The sequence below is a fragment of the Elephas maximus genome, chromosome 4, assembly GCF_024166365.1.
Source record: "Elephas maximus indicus isolate mEleMax1 chromosome 4, mEleMax1 primary haplotype, whole genome shotgun sequence".
NCBI lineage: Eukaryota > Metazoa > Chordata > Mammalia > Proboscidea > Elephantidae > Elephas > Elephas maximus.
This window is the reverse complement of record NC_064822.1, coordinates 26,063,660-26,077,346: the sequence shown is the minus strand read 5'-3', so window position 1 is coordinate 26,077,346 and position 13,687 is coordinate 26,063,660. Positions and strand designations below refer to the sequence as shown.

Genomic DNA, 13,687 nt, shown 5'->3' with positions numbered 1-13,687 from the left:
TATGAATTTGTATTTTTAGCGAGTACTTAGGTGATTCTTGTTATTAGACAAATCTTGGAAATGCTGAGTTTTAGCCATGCTTCATGACACTGAGTGTTCCCTAAAAGTCACCTGGTTTCTTTGGTAAGATAGGCCCCATCCCCACTGCAGAGCCCATTCCAGGTGTTTGAATCAGATTTTCCAGGGGCAGGGAACAGACAACTAGATTTAAAATGTGAGAGGCGCTTTATGTGTGCATCCAAGGTTGAGCACCACTGAGTTTGGCAACAGTGCTTCCTCGAGTAAGACAGGAGCCTCCTAATGCAGACCAAAGGGTTAATAGAGTTGGCAGATACAGAAAAAGTTAAGACCTGGAGAATAATTGATCTTGTCACCGCAAATTTTCTGATTTCGGAATAGCTAAGGTTTGTTGCAACACCTGCTCTTCATTAGTATAATTTCAAGGTCAGCCATTCCACTGTAACTTTAATAGAGGAAGAAGAAGTTGGCTCCACATCCATCAGGCCATCTGCATGTATACTTTCCAAAGTTTTTTCCCCCTTTTTCTATGCAAATGAAGATGTTAAGAGCCCCACCGTGACTGAAAAGAGCCAGCCTTGTCTCAATGCCTCCTCCTCTGAAAAAGCTAATTTTATCTGATCAGGCATGTTTGCCTGAACTTCCTATCTCAATGTGATCTTCAGGTTACATGGCACTTACCTACCAGTTTGGAGCCCTGGTGGTGCAGTGGTTAAGAACTCGGCTGCTAACCAAAAAGTCAGCAGTTTGAATCTACAAGCTGCTCTTTGGAAACCCTATGAGACAGTTCTACTCTGTCCTATAGGGTCCCTGTTAGTCCAAGTCAACTCAACAGCAATGGGTTTTACCAGTGCTAAGAGTCTTTCAATAGGATCTCTTTGGGATGTGGTTAAAACACACTCAGTTTAGCTTTTCCTTCTGATGATGCCAACTGGGTTTTGGCTTTGGTTGTTTCATCCATTTTATAGATGAAAAAACTGACCTTTTCAAAGACCTGAGTCTTGAGGAAAGAAGAACAAAAATATGAGTCTCAAGAAATAAAAACATTTCCCAGTTAAAAATAGGAGTTAAAGAAGTTTTCCTTCTAGATACGAATGATAAACTCATGGACTCATTGTCCTTTGATCAATGATAAATATTAGAATTTCTCAAAATAATAAAAATACAATTATAAGCTTTTCATCAGGAGTGGAATCACTGACATTTGTTGAGAATTTCCAAGATACTGACAAGAGCGCTGGGATTTCCTATTGTTTAATTTTTATATTTAGTTGAATTCTGTTTATAACCTGATAGTCCAAATTTGGGAGTCCCATCTCTTCAGTCTACTTCAGTCTGGATCAGTTGCTTAGCCTTTCTGTGTCTTTCATGATCTTGACAGTTTTAAAGAGTACTGGTCTTTTGTTCTGTAGGATGTCCTTCAGCCTAGACCTGCCCAGGGTTAACTTATGACCAGATCTAAGACATCCATTATTGGCAAGAATGTCACAGAAATGAAGCTGTGCTCTTTTCAGTAGATCACATCAGGAGGCACATGATGTCAACCAGTCTCATCCCTGGTGCTGCCAACCTTGATGACTTGGTCAAGTCGATGTCTGCCAGGTTTCTCCATTATAAAGTTGCCATTTTCTTCTTTGTAATTGATAGGGAGAGAAAGTCTGAAACTATTCCTTGAATTCACCACTACTTTGGACAGATTAACAACTCTCTGGTTGTCGCAAACGGTTAAGCACACGACTACCAGATGGAGGGTTGATGGTTCAAATTCACCCAGAGGCACCTTGTGAGTTAGCACTAGCTCTCTGTTTCCAGAAAGCCACAGCCTTGAAAACCCTATGGAACGGTTTTACTCTGCACACATGGGGTTGCCATGAGTTGGAATTGACTTGACAGCAACTAACAGTAATAGGCTAAATTTGGTTTTGGCTCACACTAGGACAAACTTCCCAACAACAAGAGTTACTGAGCAAGAGAATGGCCTTTCAAAATGGCAGATTTCCTTACAATGGTGAGGCTTAATTGGAAGCTAGCTAACCATCCTTTAGAAGTGAGATAGACTGTCCCTGGTTTCTAAACCTGGCCAGGCATCAAAACCACATGGGGTATGGTAAAACACAAATTTTTGCAACCTTCAAAGCAACTGAATCAAATTTTTGAGTGGAGACAGTAAATTTTTTTTTTTCCCACATTATCTTAAACCTACCACTGGTTTGCACACCAGCATTAGGGTATCAACCCTGGGACATCCTCTGACTCTAGGATTCCAGGCTGCTCTACATGTTTTTCTCTCAATGTGATAAGTGCTTTGTAAACAAGAGAGTGTAATGTAAACATAAGGTATTATTAGTAATCACCAAACACCCCATGGTGGGGGAGGGGCTGAGTTTATAACAGAGGAGGAGAAATAAAGGTGAGTTCTAAGGGAAGGTGTTCTTATAAAGGGCCAAGCTGGTGTCTCACTGCAGTTAAGTTACTGTGGACATAGGGACAGGAAATCGGAAGCAATGCTTGAAGGTTCAGTAGCTTAAGGAAGATGATGAGTCAGAATTGGGGCAAAGACAAGGAACATAAGTCAGAAAAGAAGTCAGAGAGAGCCAGGCAGATGGAAAACAGCATGTAGACACACATTACAGAAGGCAGAGTGGCTGGGAGAGCCAAACTCTGGGCCAACAGGAACAAGGAGATCCTTAGGAGAACCCCAGAAGTTTGAGGTGCAGGGCAAGCCAACAAGAGAGCTGCTTAAAATATCAGGATGAGGCACTTTGATAATTGACACAACACTCTGTCAGAGAGAACTCACTTCCCTAAATACAGCTTTCTGGGTCCTTGGAAACATCTGGCCAGAGAGAGAATCCAGGTGAGAAGAAAGCACCTGCAGGGGGGCTGTTTCTTAAACAAGGAGATCCTGCTGACCAGAACGTCACCAGCTCTGCTCTTCTCCAGGCCTCTAGAGTGGGAAAAGCTCTGTGAGTAGTGCAGACAGTTTACAGGACACTGCTAACCTGAAGGTTGGCAGTTCAAGCCCATCCAGAGGCACCTTGGAAGAAAGGCCTGGCAGCCTACTTCCAAAATCACAGCCATTGAAAACCCCATGGAATTCAGTTCTACTCTGAAACACATGGGGTCACCATGAGTTGGAGTAGGCTCCATGGCAACTAGTCTGAGAAAGTATATAAGTTGCAACTTCACAGGTGAGGGAGAAACCTACTACATGGGGAAAGATTATTTAACTTTGTTCAGGTGCTAATGAGAAGATAATTGATACCCTTGTCTGAAAATACAGCTCAAAGAAGAATCGGAGAATGAGCAAGTAACACTCTTGATGAAATTATTCAAAGGCTAAGATAATGGGACATCTTTACAATTCAGCCATTTGAAAGAACGAAAGTTGGGGGTATTGTTGCATTTTACTTATTATATGACATGGCCAGGGAAATATGAGAAAGAATTATTATGTTATAGAACATGTGACACATTTTAACAGGCAGTGTTGTGACATTTATATTATTTTTAAAACAATCAAATCCAAGCAAAAAAAAAAAAAAAAAAAATACAGCAGCTTTCATACTGACAGACCCAAAGCAACGTGAAAAACACAGGAATATTGGCTTTGATAAAAACGTAATTAAATGAGTTAAGCTAGCCATTCATTGATAGCACCTTTTAAAACTGTTGATTAATTATATGGAAACGATCAATTTTATTAATCTTTACGCTTTTTTTTTTTTTTTTTTACGCTTTAGCTTTTCAGAGTGATTTGTAATGAAATCGAGAGTGGGTAAGTTGTAGATTCTTTACATTGAACTGCATGACGTTGATGGTCTTCAACTCTTTTTAACCCAGGAAATCAACAATTTCATATGGGTCAACCTAATACTATTTCATTGGAAAATTCATGGGTTGTTCATAGAAAGACAATGGTGTAAAGTCCACATGAAAGTTTCTATTGATAAAAGGAACTTTCTTTTGCTAATTTGGAAATCTTATTTATGAAGTAGCTCTTAAATATATGATGATTCTATCATGTTAATATCTTGCTGATAATTTTTAATAAGCTGAATGAACTCAGTTGGCAATGCTAGGTCACAATATGCTAACAACTCCAGAGTTGGAAATGAAATTTTAATTTTTGGACTCAACATCCAGAAGAAAAGAAATTTCACTCTACTGAAATTCAGTGAACATCTGATAGAGATAGGCACCAAATTATATTTTTTGTTGTTGTTAATTAGATCACTGAAAAGTCTCATCAGGTTACAGGATACATTTGAATAATGTTTTCTGCCACAAAATGAGCATATAAAATAGTTGAGTCTATCTACTGACAGTGTCCACTAAACACTAACTGAGGCAAAAGGTTGCTTGCAGCTGCAAGTGATAGACAACCCAATGGAGAGTATGTTAAATAATTGAGGACATACCTTTTTTCATATAACTGGATGTCTCAGCACCATCAACGAGGACCCAGGTTCCTTTACTCCTCTAGCATTCTTAATGTGTTGTCCTGGTCCCTAGGCTTGGGATTCGATGTTTGTAAGACAGTTGCCTATTTCCAGGGGTCACAAGCCACCCCAGCAGTGTCTTGGTGAAGTCTGTTCCCAGATGCCCGTCAGCGGACATCCCCTTAGTCTCCTTATCCAGGAATTCCTCAGTGTTGAGGAAGTTGGGAACATCTTGATTCCATGAGACAGGTCAAGATTCACTCTCTGGGGCTGAGAAAGGTCCCAGCCTCTCCTGAAGGACCTGACCACTTAGAAGAGAGTGAGCAAAACAGAGCTTCTGTTAACAAGGAAGAGATGATGGAACTCATGTTGGAGAGAGAATCAAGAGTTAGACCTCAGTGATAAAGTCCATAGTAAATAAAAATGGATTGTGAAATAAATTGGCAAATGGATTAAAATTTTCTTCTATCTTGGGTTTTCCATAACCTGGCATCTCTGGATTAAGATCCGATTTCAGCTGGAGTTAATTCATGCTGTACTCTCACTTTATGGGTTATGTCCCCCATTTACTCAGGACTGTAAACTGAATTTTGGTGAAATGAATCTAATTTTTTCCATCATTTTATCTTATAAAAAACCTCCCCCACTTTTTCCCGTAGTCTGAATTTAAAGCAGTTGATGAGAATGTGATTAAGAAACTAATCAGTTCCATAAAATATTGGGCAGTATAGCCAACCATCGTTCTGGGAATGCTTGGTCACTGTGAATACTGTTCCTGACCTTCACTTTTGTCCCAGGTTCACAGAGCTCTGATATGTCTGACTCTGCACTTAGTGTCTCTGGCCCTTGACTCTCTTTTGCATCTTTGTCTGAAAACAGAGAGCGCCTGGTAGATCTCTGTCAAAACATCACACTAAAGCTACACATTATACCACCTAATGGAACAAGAAAGGGCCAGACTGGATGGGGACTGTAGAAGTCAGAGACTTAGTCACGTCTAAACATTTTTTGATCTGAAGGATTAGGTTCTGTAAAATTAATTTTCTGTTCTCATCTGCCACCTTGGTAAGATAGAAATCTATAAACCAAGTAAAACAAAGGTTACTTGTCAAATAAGCTGCGCATGTAACCACCACAGAGTGCAGCCTGAATAGTTGAAAAGTAAAACCCAGCAAATAGCGAGCTGACTGCCTTTGTCTCGTCTTGCCACAGCAAGGTGGGGGAACTTTTCATAGTGGGGCTTGGGAAATAACCAAGTAAATAAATTTTACAGAATTAATGGGGAAGAGGTTCAGACTAAAACGTAATATCTTTCCTCTAGAAATCAGGAAGATCTAAAAACTCTTCCCATTATTTAGTACAAAAAAGGCAACAGTTTTTAGAAGGCAGGATGCATTTCTGAAATGGAATTTTAGCATTTTAGTAGCAAGTAGTGTGGTCTTTATCCAAGCCAATTGACACTGAGTTAAATAACATGTTATTTTAAATTTTGAGACTGAAATTTTCATGGTGAGAACTGAGAACTCTTTGCAGTTAACATATCACCTGCACTTAAAGAAAGAGACTTTAAGTTGGGACTCATATGAAGGTAGGGAATAGGCCAGGGTGGGAACAGACAGACATAAAAGTAGGTCGACACATGAAAAAGATATTGGAATGTTGACATAAGAAAAGGACATGGTCCAGGAATAGATCTGGCTGTGCCCAACTCATTCTGCAGAGATTAATAAGTATGTTATAAAATTTTTTTTTTTTTAATTTTTATAAAAAAAGAAAAACCCATTGCTGTTGAGTCGATTCTCACTCATAGTGACCCTACAGGACAGAGCCTGAACTGCCCCATAGGGTTTTCAAGGCTGTAATCTTTATGGAAGCAGATTGCTACATCTTTCTTCCATGGAACAGCTGTGGGTTTGAACAACCAACATTTCAGTGAGCAGCTGAAAGCTTTAACCACTGTGCCACCAGGGCTACTGAAGTATGGTATAGCCCCTGAATTGTGCAAATCAATTGTGCAAACGGTTATCAACCTTTCCGCTGCTAACCAAAAGGTTGGAGGTTTAAGTCCACCTAGAGAGAGAAAGGCCCAGTGACCTACCTTTGAAAAATCAGCCATTGAAACCTCTACGGTACACAGTTCTATTCTGACACACATGGATCAGAGTTGACAGCAATTGATTACTTAATAAAGGGTACATAGTTAATTTGATACGTGGATTCAGTTCTTCTAAGCTAATTTTTCAGGAACCTGGATGGTGCAAGTGGTTGGCGATCAGTCGCAAACCTAAAGGTTGGTGGTTAGAACACACCCAGAGACTCTGTGGAAGAAAGCCCTGGCGAACCGCTTCCGTAAAGATCACATCCAAGAAAACCCTGTGGAATAGTTCTACTCTGTAACCCAAGGGGTCACCATGAGTCAGGGCTGACTTGACAGCAGCTAGCAACAACGACACACTCGTTTTTGTGTTATTCTTACAAAATAAAATAAAACAAAACAATGTTTCAGGGTTGCTGAGATGTGTTGATCCAAGCTAATTTTGTGGTTGAGAATCTGGGCCCTCCAAGTGGACACACAAGCTACCTGACACCAGATGGAGTGCGCATAGGACCTGTTCTTCTTTGTTTGTGCTATGGGAATTTGTGTGTAAATTTATACACTGCCCAAGAAATAAAGGTGTGTCCACAGAGGGAGGAAGCTTGCTTTTAAAGAGAATTCCTTCTCTATCAATAAAATAAACACATAAACAAGCAAACAAATAAGAAAACTACCATATCTAATATACCTAGTTTTCTTCCCCCTCAGGCCCTATACTTTAACTCGTTGCCTCAGATTTCTTACAAAATAAAAAGCTTTTTACAAGGTCATTCGTCTCTTTCAGTTATACATGTTCTGATCCCTTTTCTTTCTTTCAAACAGAGATGGACTAATGTTGCCTTTATATTTCTCCTTTACCCACGTCTCCACTCCAAATTCCAGAATGCTCATGCTGTCTTCTCATTGATAAAATATCTCTTCTCAAACTCAACATAGTTATTTCTATACAAACAAAATGAGAATAAATTTTACCATTTTTAGGAAAAAGGACACATTAAACAAAGTGATTCTTAGGATTAAAAGGGACTTTAGAGACAAGTGACAAATGGGGGGAGAAATAATAACATATTTACATAGAAGTGAATGTATTCTGGTTATACAGCGTTAACGCAAAGTAGCAAGGATAGGATAAACAACCAAAGGAACAAACAAGCAAAGAATATGTACAGCGATTCTCAAAAACATATTTTAAAAAATCCAATAAACATATATTTAGTGAATTTAAACTCACCATCAGTCAGTGGAATGAAATTAAAGAGTGACAGCATAGCTTAGGAACAGTGACTTTATGTTAATGGGGAGGAACAACTCAGAAAAGGAGGGTGAGAATGATTGCACAACTCAAAGAATGCAATCACTGCCAGTAAATGGTACGTGTAGAAACTGTGGAATTGGTGTATGTTTTGGTGGGTATATTCTCAACAAAAACGACAAAATAAGAATAACAAAGTGACGCAATAACAATTCTATTTACAATACCAAATAAGAGAATAAAATACCTAGAAATAAATCTAACCAGGGACATGGAGGACTTACATGATGAGAACTATAAAACATTGCTGAAAGAGATTAAAGAAGACTTAAAGAAATGGAAAGATATTCCATGTTCTCGGGCTGGAAGACTTAATATTGTTAAGATGTCAATACTACCCAAAGTGATCTATAGATTAAATGCAATACCAATCAAAATTCCAATAGCCTTCTTTACAGAAATAGAAAAACCAATCCTCAATTTTATATGGAATGGCAAGAAGCCCTGAATAGCTGAAGCAATGTTGAAAGAGAAGAACAAAGTAGGAGGACTTATACTTCATGATTTTAAAACGTACTACACAGCTACAGTAATCTGAACAGCCTGGTACTGGTATAAGAATAGACACATAGACCAAAGAAATAGAATTAAGAGTCCAGAAATAAACTCACACATCTATGGGCAACGGATTTTTGAGAAGGGTGCTGTCTTAGGCTGGGTTCTCTAGAGAAGCAAAACCAGTGAACCTAGTAATCTTAGCTCAGGTTCGTCTCACAGTGGGTCTAGTGGGTCCACAAAACCATCCTGTAGTGATCTCTTTCTCCATATGTATATGCATAGAGAGAGAGAGAGAGAGATTTACCTCAAGAAAGCTGATGAATCCACTTGGCTTTTCCTACTATAATAGCCCTTATTCCACTTGTCAGGGATCCAATGAGAGGGTTCTGCCAGTTGCTGAGTATATCTATTCCAATTACGCATTCTGGAACAGGGGAAAACACTGCAGGATGGTTTCGGGGACACACTAGACCCACTGTGAGATGAACCTGAGCTAAGGCTCCATTAATAACCTGACCTCCACAAGCCCCCACTTGTGGACCACAGTGACACTTTGGGTCTTCTGGAATTAGTGTCAATTCAGAACCAGAATGCAGTAATCCCTGAAAAGTCTGATTATTTCCTTTTCCCCAATGAACAGTCACTGTCATAAAAGGCCGTAGATCCCTTTGAAGAAGGCTGAGAGAAAGATTAACAGTACAAATTTTTTGGTAATATAGTGGGGTCCTTCCTCAAGGGGACCCAGCCTCCCCTTCATTCAAGGGGTTGTGGGTCTGTAAACTTGCTCAAGTCTGGGAATTGATTGAGGAGCTGTGACTCTTTATATTGGCGATTCGAGTTAGACTGTCCTTCCCTTGACCTAGAATTTTTCCACTTGTACAGGTCAAGTAAATAATAGATTTCCCATATATCTCACTCCTTGGAACACCGTGACTAAGTAACCATTAATCTCTTCAGATACAGCTGGGTTAATTTCATCAGATAGGGCAGCTGACAAATCCAAGATCAGCAGGCACTATGGAAGGCTGATGGCTCAAGTTCCAAGAAACAAAGGTCAGATAATGATGACACAGATGCAGGATCCTGAGTGAGCAAAAGCCAGTGATTTTTTCCAGAACATCCATATACATGGGATGCAGGCCACACCCCTGAGGAAACTCCCCTTACAACTGATGGGCTAATCACATGAGATCACAGCATGGATTATCCTCCATTGTATCACAAAATGGAGGATAACTACATCATTACATAACTGCCAAATTGTATCATTACATAACTGCCAAACTATAACATTACATAACTGTGAAACCACTGAGAATTAGGGCCCAGCCAAACTGACCAATAAGCTTAACAATCACGGATGCTAAGTCCATTCAGTGGGGAAAGAAGAGTCTATTTTACGAATGGTGCTGTGAAAATTTGATTTCCACATGCGGAAAAATGAAATAGGATTCCTGCCTCACACCATACACAAAAACAAATTCAAAATGGATTAATGACCTAATTGTGCAGAATAAAACCATGGAATTCTTAGAAGAACAAGCAGAGGCAACACTGTCAGGCTAGCTTTTAACAATGGATTATCTAATATTATAATAAAAGTACAGACAGTGAAAAAACAACTAAATGAGACCCTATAAAAATCAAAAACTTTTGTTCATCAAAAGACTTTACCAAAGTAGTGAAAAACAAGCTACCGACTGGAAAGATACCTTCAGAAATCATACAGCCAACAAAAATCTAACAACCAAAATATATATAAAACTTTGACAACTTAAAAATTAAAAGACAAATAACCTAAGCATAAAATGGGCAAAGGATATGAATAGGCATTTCACCAAAGATGACATTCAAATGGTCACCAAACACATGAAAAATGTTCAGTGTCATTAGCCATCAGAAAGATGCAAATCAAAACCACAATGAGGTACAATTTCGTTCCCACTAGGATGGCTAAGATAAACAAAAACAAAACAGAAAATAACAAATGTTGGGAAGGATGTGAGGAAATTGGAACTCTTACCCATTGCTAACGGAAATGCAAAGTAATGTAGCCGTTGTGGATCGTAGTGTGGCACTTCCACAAAAAACTAAAAATAGAACTATCATATGACCCAGCAATTCCACTCCTACACATATACCCAAAAGACTTGAAAGCAGAGACTCAAAGAGACTTGTACAACAATGTTTATTGCAACACTATTCACAACAGCCGAAAGGTGCAAACAGCGTAAATGCCCATCAACAGAAGAATGGATAAACGAAATGTGGTACATATACATACAATGGAATACTTCTCAGCCAGGAGAAGAAACAAAGTCTTGATTCTTGCTACAATATGGATGCAGCTGGAAGACATTATGCTGAGTGAAATAAGTCAGTTACAAAATCACAAATATTGTATGACCTCACATATAAAAAGACAAGAAAAGGCAAATATGTAGAGACCAAACTTTACTAATGGTTACCACAGATGGAGGGAGGAGGAAAGGGGGGTTAACAGCGACAGAAAAACAGCATCGATTAAGAGTAGGGTCGCACAGCTGGTTATTGTTATTGCTGTCAATAAGTTGTACACCTGAAAAAGTTGAACTGGCAAAAAAGAAACAAAACACTATTTTTCACATATCAGACTCTCAAAGGCAGAAGAGTTATGATCCCTAGTGTTGACAAGAGTGTAGTAAAATGGGCATTTAATACACTGCTGTGAGATGTCTACATATGTGCAAACTTTCCCTAGGGCATTTTGGCAGTAGCCATCAAAGCCTTAAACATGTTCATACTCTTTGAAGTAAGGATACTTCCAGGATTTTATCCTAAGAAAATAATTTGAGAATCATGCAGATTTTTATGAGCCAGGATATTCAGTGTAGTGTGATTTGTAACGTTAAAAAAAAAAAAAAGAAAATTACCGACTGTACAACAGTAACAGTACAGGTTCGTTTAAATAAATTATGGTATATCCATATGAAAGAATGTGATAAAGAAAAATCGTGTCTCTCCATTATGGAAGTTTAATTGTAATTAATTTGCAAATACCGATTAATTGTTGGCACAGTTCCCTTATTTAAAAGTAGACTGGAACATACAACATCTTCAGCAGGGATAGTTATACAAGTTGATGCAAGGACTAACTGCATCTGAAGATTGATGAGGGAATCAGTAATAAAGCAAACCTTTCAAACTGCTATTTTTTGATTGGGAAGCACAATCTATTAACAGTCAGGAAGTTCAATTTTCTTTGTATGGTAATTAAGTTCAAGCTTCCAGATTTGTCTAGGAGTTCATTGAATTTGTGGTATTGTCTCTTGCTCCAACTTTCACTGAAATATATTCATGTGGTTTATTGCCAGATTTTTATTCTTGTGGATTATTAGGCTGTCTAAATTTCTAGCTCAAAACCTGATTTTAAAATATAATTGATTCTTCAATATGATTCACAGCATATATGAAAAGTCAACAACCAACATTATATTTAATGGAGAGATTGAGGGCTCTCCCTCTGAAATCACAAACACAACAAGGGTACCTGGTCACACCGCTTCTATTCAATATTGTATTAGAAATCCTAGCCAGAGCAATGAGACAAGAGAAATAAATAAAAGTACACAATTGGAAATGAAGAAGTAAAATTATCTCTATTTGCTGATGATATGATCCTATATGTAGGAAGTCTCAAAGAGTCCACAAGAAAACTTCTAGAGCTAATAGAGGAATTTAGCACAGTTGCAGGGTAAAAGGTCAACAAACAAAAATCAGTTGCATACCTATACACCAACAATGAGAAATCTAAAAGGGAAACAATTACATTTATAATAGCATCTAAGAAAATAAAATGCCTAGGGATTAACCTAATCAGGTATGTGAAGGACTTATACAATGAAAATTATAAAACATTGCCGCAAGAGATTAAAGAAGACTTAAATAAATGAAAAGATGTTCCATGTTCTCGGGTTGGAAGACTTAATATTGTTAAGATGTCAATACTACCCAAAGTGATCTATAGATTAAATGCAATACCAATCAAAATTCGACCAGCCTTCTTTTTTCTTTTTTAACTTATTTATTGTGTTTAGGTGAAAGTTTACAGATCAAGTCAGCCTCTCATACAAAAAACCATACACACCCTGACATGCACTCCCAGCTCTCCTCTTAATGATACAGCACATTGCTCATCTCCACCCTGTATTCCCCATGTCCATTCAACCAGCTCCTATCCCCCTCTTCTTCTCATCTCGCCGCCAGCCAGGAGTCACCCACATAGTCTCATGTGTCTACTTAAGCCACGAATTTCACTCCTCACCAGCATCACTGTCTGTCTTATAGTCCAGGCCAACCCCTGTCTGTAGAGCTGGTTTGGGGAATTGTTCCAACCTTGGGCTATCAAAGGGTCGGTGGACCATGACCATTAGAGTCCCTTTGGTCTCAGTCAGACCATTAAGCCTGGTCTTTTTACAAAAATTTAAAATCTGCATCCCAGTGTTCTCTTGCTGCATCAGGGATTCTCTGTTGGGTTCCCTGTCAGGGCAGTGATCAGTGGTAGCCAGGCACCATCTAGATCTTCCGATCTCAGGCTGATGAAGTCTCTGGTTTATGTGGCTCTTTCAGTCTCTAGCGCTCATATTTACCTTGTGTCTTTGGTGTTCTTCATTCTCCTTGGCTCCAGGTGGGTTAAGACCAATTTATGCATCTTAGATGGCTGCTTGCTAGCGTTTAAGACCCCAGACACCTCTCACCAAAGTGGAATGCAGAAGGTTTTCTTAATACATTTTGTTATGCCAATTGATCTAGATGTCCCCTGAAACCACGGTCCCCAAACCACCATCCCTGCTATTCTGGCCTTCGAAGCGTTTGGTTGTATTCAGGAAACTTCTTTGCTTTTGGTTTAGTTCAGTTGTATTGACTATCCCTGTGTTATGTTCCAATAGCCTTCTTTATAGAAAGGCAAACCAATCTTCAGCTTTATGTAGAATGGCAAGAGGCCTTGAACAGGTAAAACAATGTTGAAAGAGAAGAACAAAGTAGTAGAACTCCCCCTTCCCCACTTTAATCATATTGAACCCCTACAGTAATCAAACAGCCTGGTGCTAGTAAAACAATAGACACATAGACCAATGAAATAGAATTGAGAGTCTGGAAATAAACCCACACATCTATGGTCAACTGATTTTTGACAAGGGTGCTAAATACATTCGACAGGCAAAGAAGAGCCTCTTCAATAAATGGTGTTGGGAAAACTGGATTCCCACATGCAGAAAAATGAAACCAAATCTATGCCTTATACCATACACAAAAAAAAAATTGAAAATGGATTAAGGGCAT

The 13,687-nt window shown here is 38.8% G+C and overlaps 1 long non-coding RNA gene across 7 annotated transcripts in view; it reads left to right on the top strand.

Moving 5' to 3' along the window:
* Positions 1 to 13,687, top strand: part of LOC126074890 (uncharacterized) — a 161,011-nt gene that overhangs the window by 105,540 nt on the left and 41,784 nt on the right. For all 7 annotated transcript variants that reach the window (XR_007517047.1, XR_007517050.1, XR_007517051.1 and 4 more), the window contains one exon: positions 3,762 to 3,796. This is a non-coding gene — a long non-coding RNA (uncharacterized LOC126074890). The remainder of the gene's footprint in view (positions 1 to 3,761; positions 3,797 to 13,687) is intronic.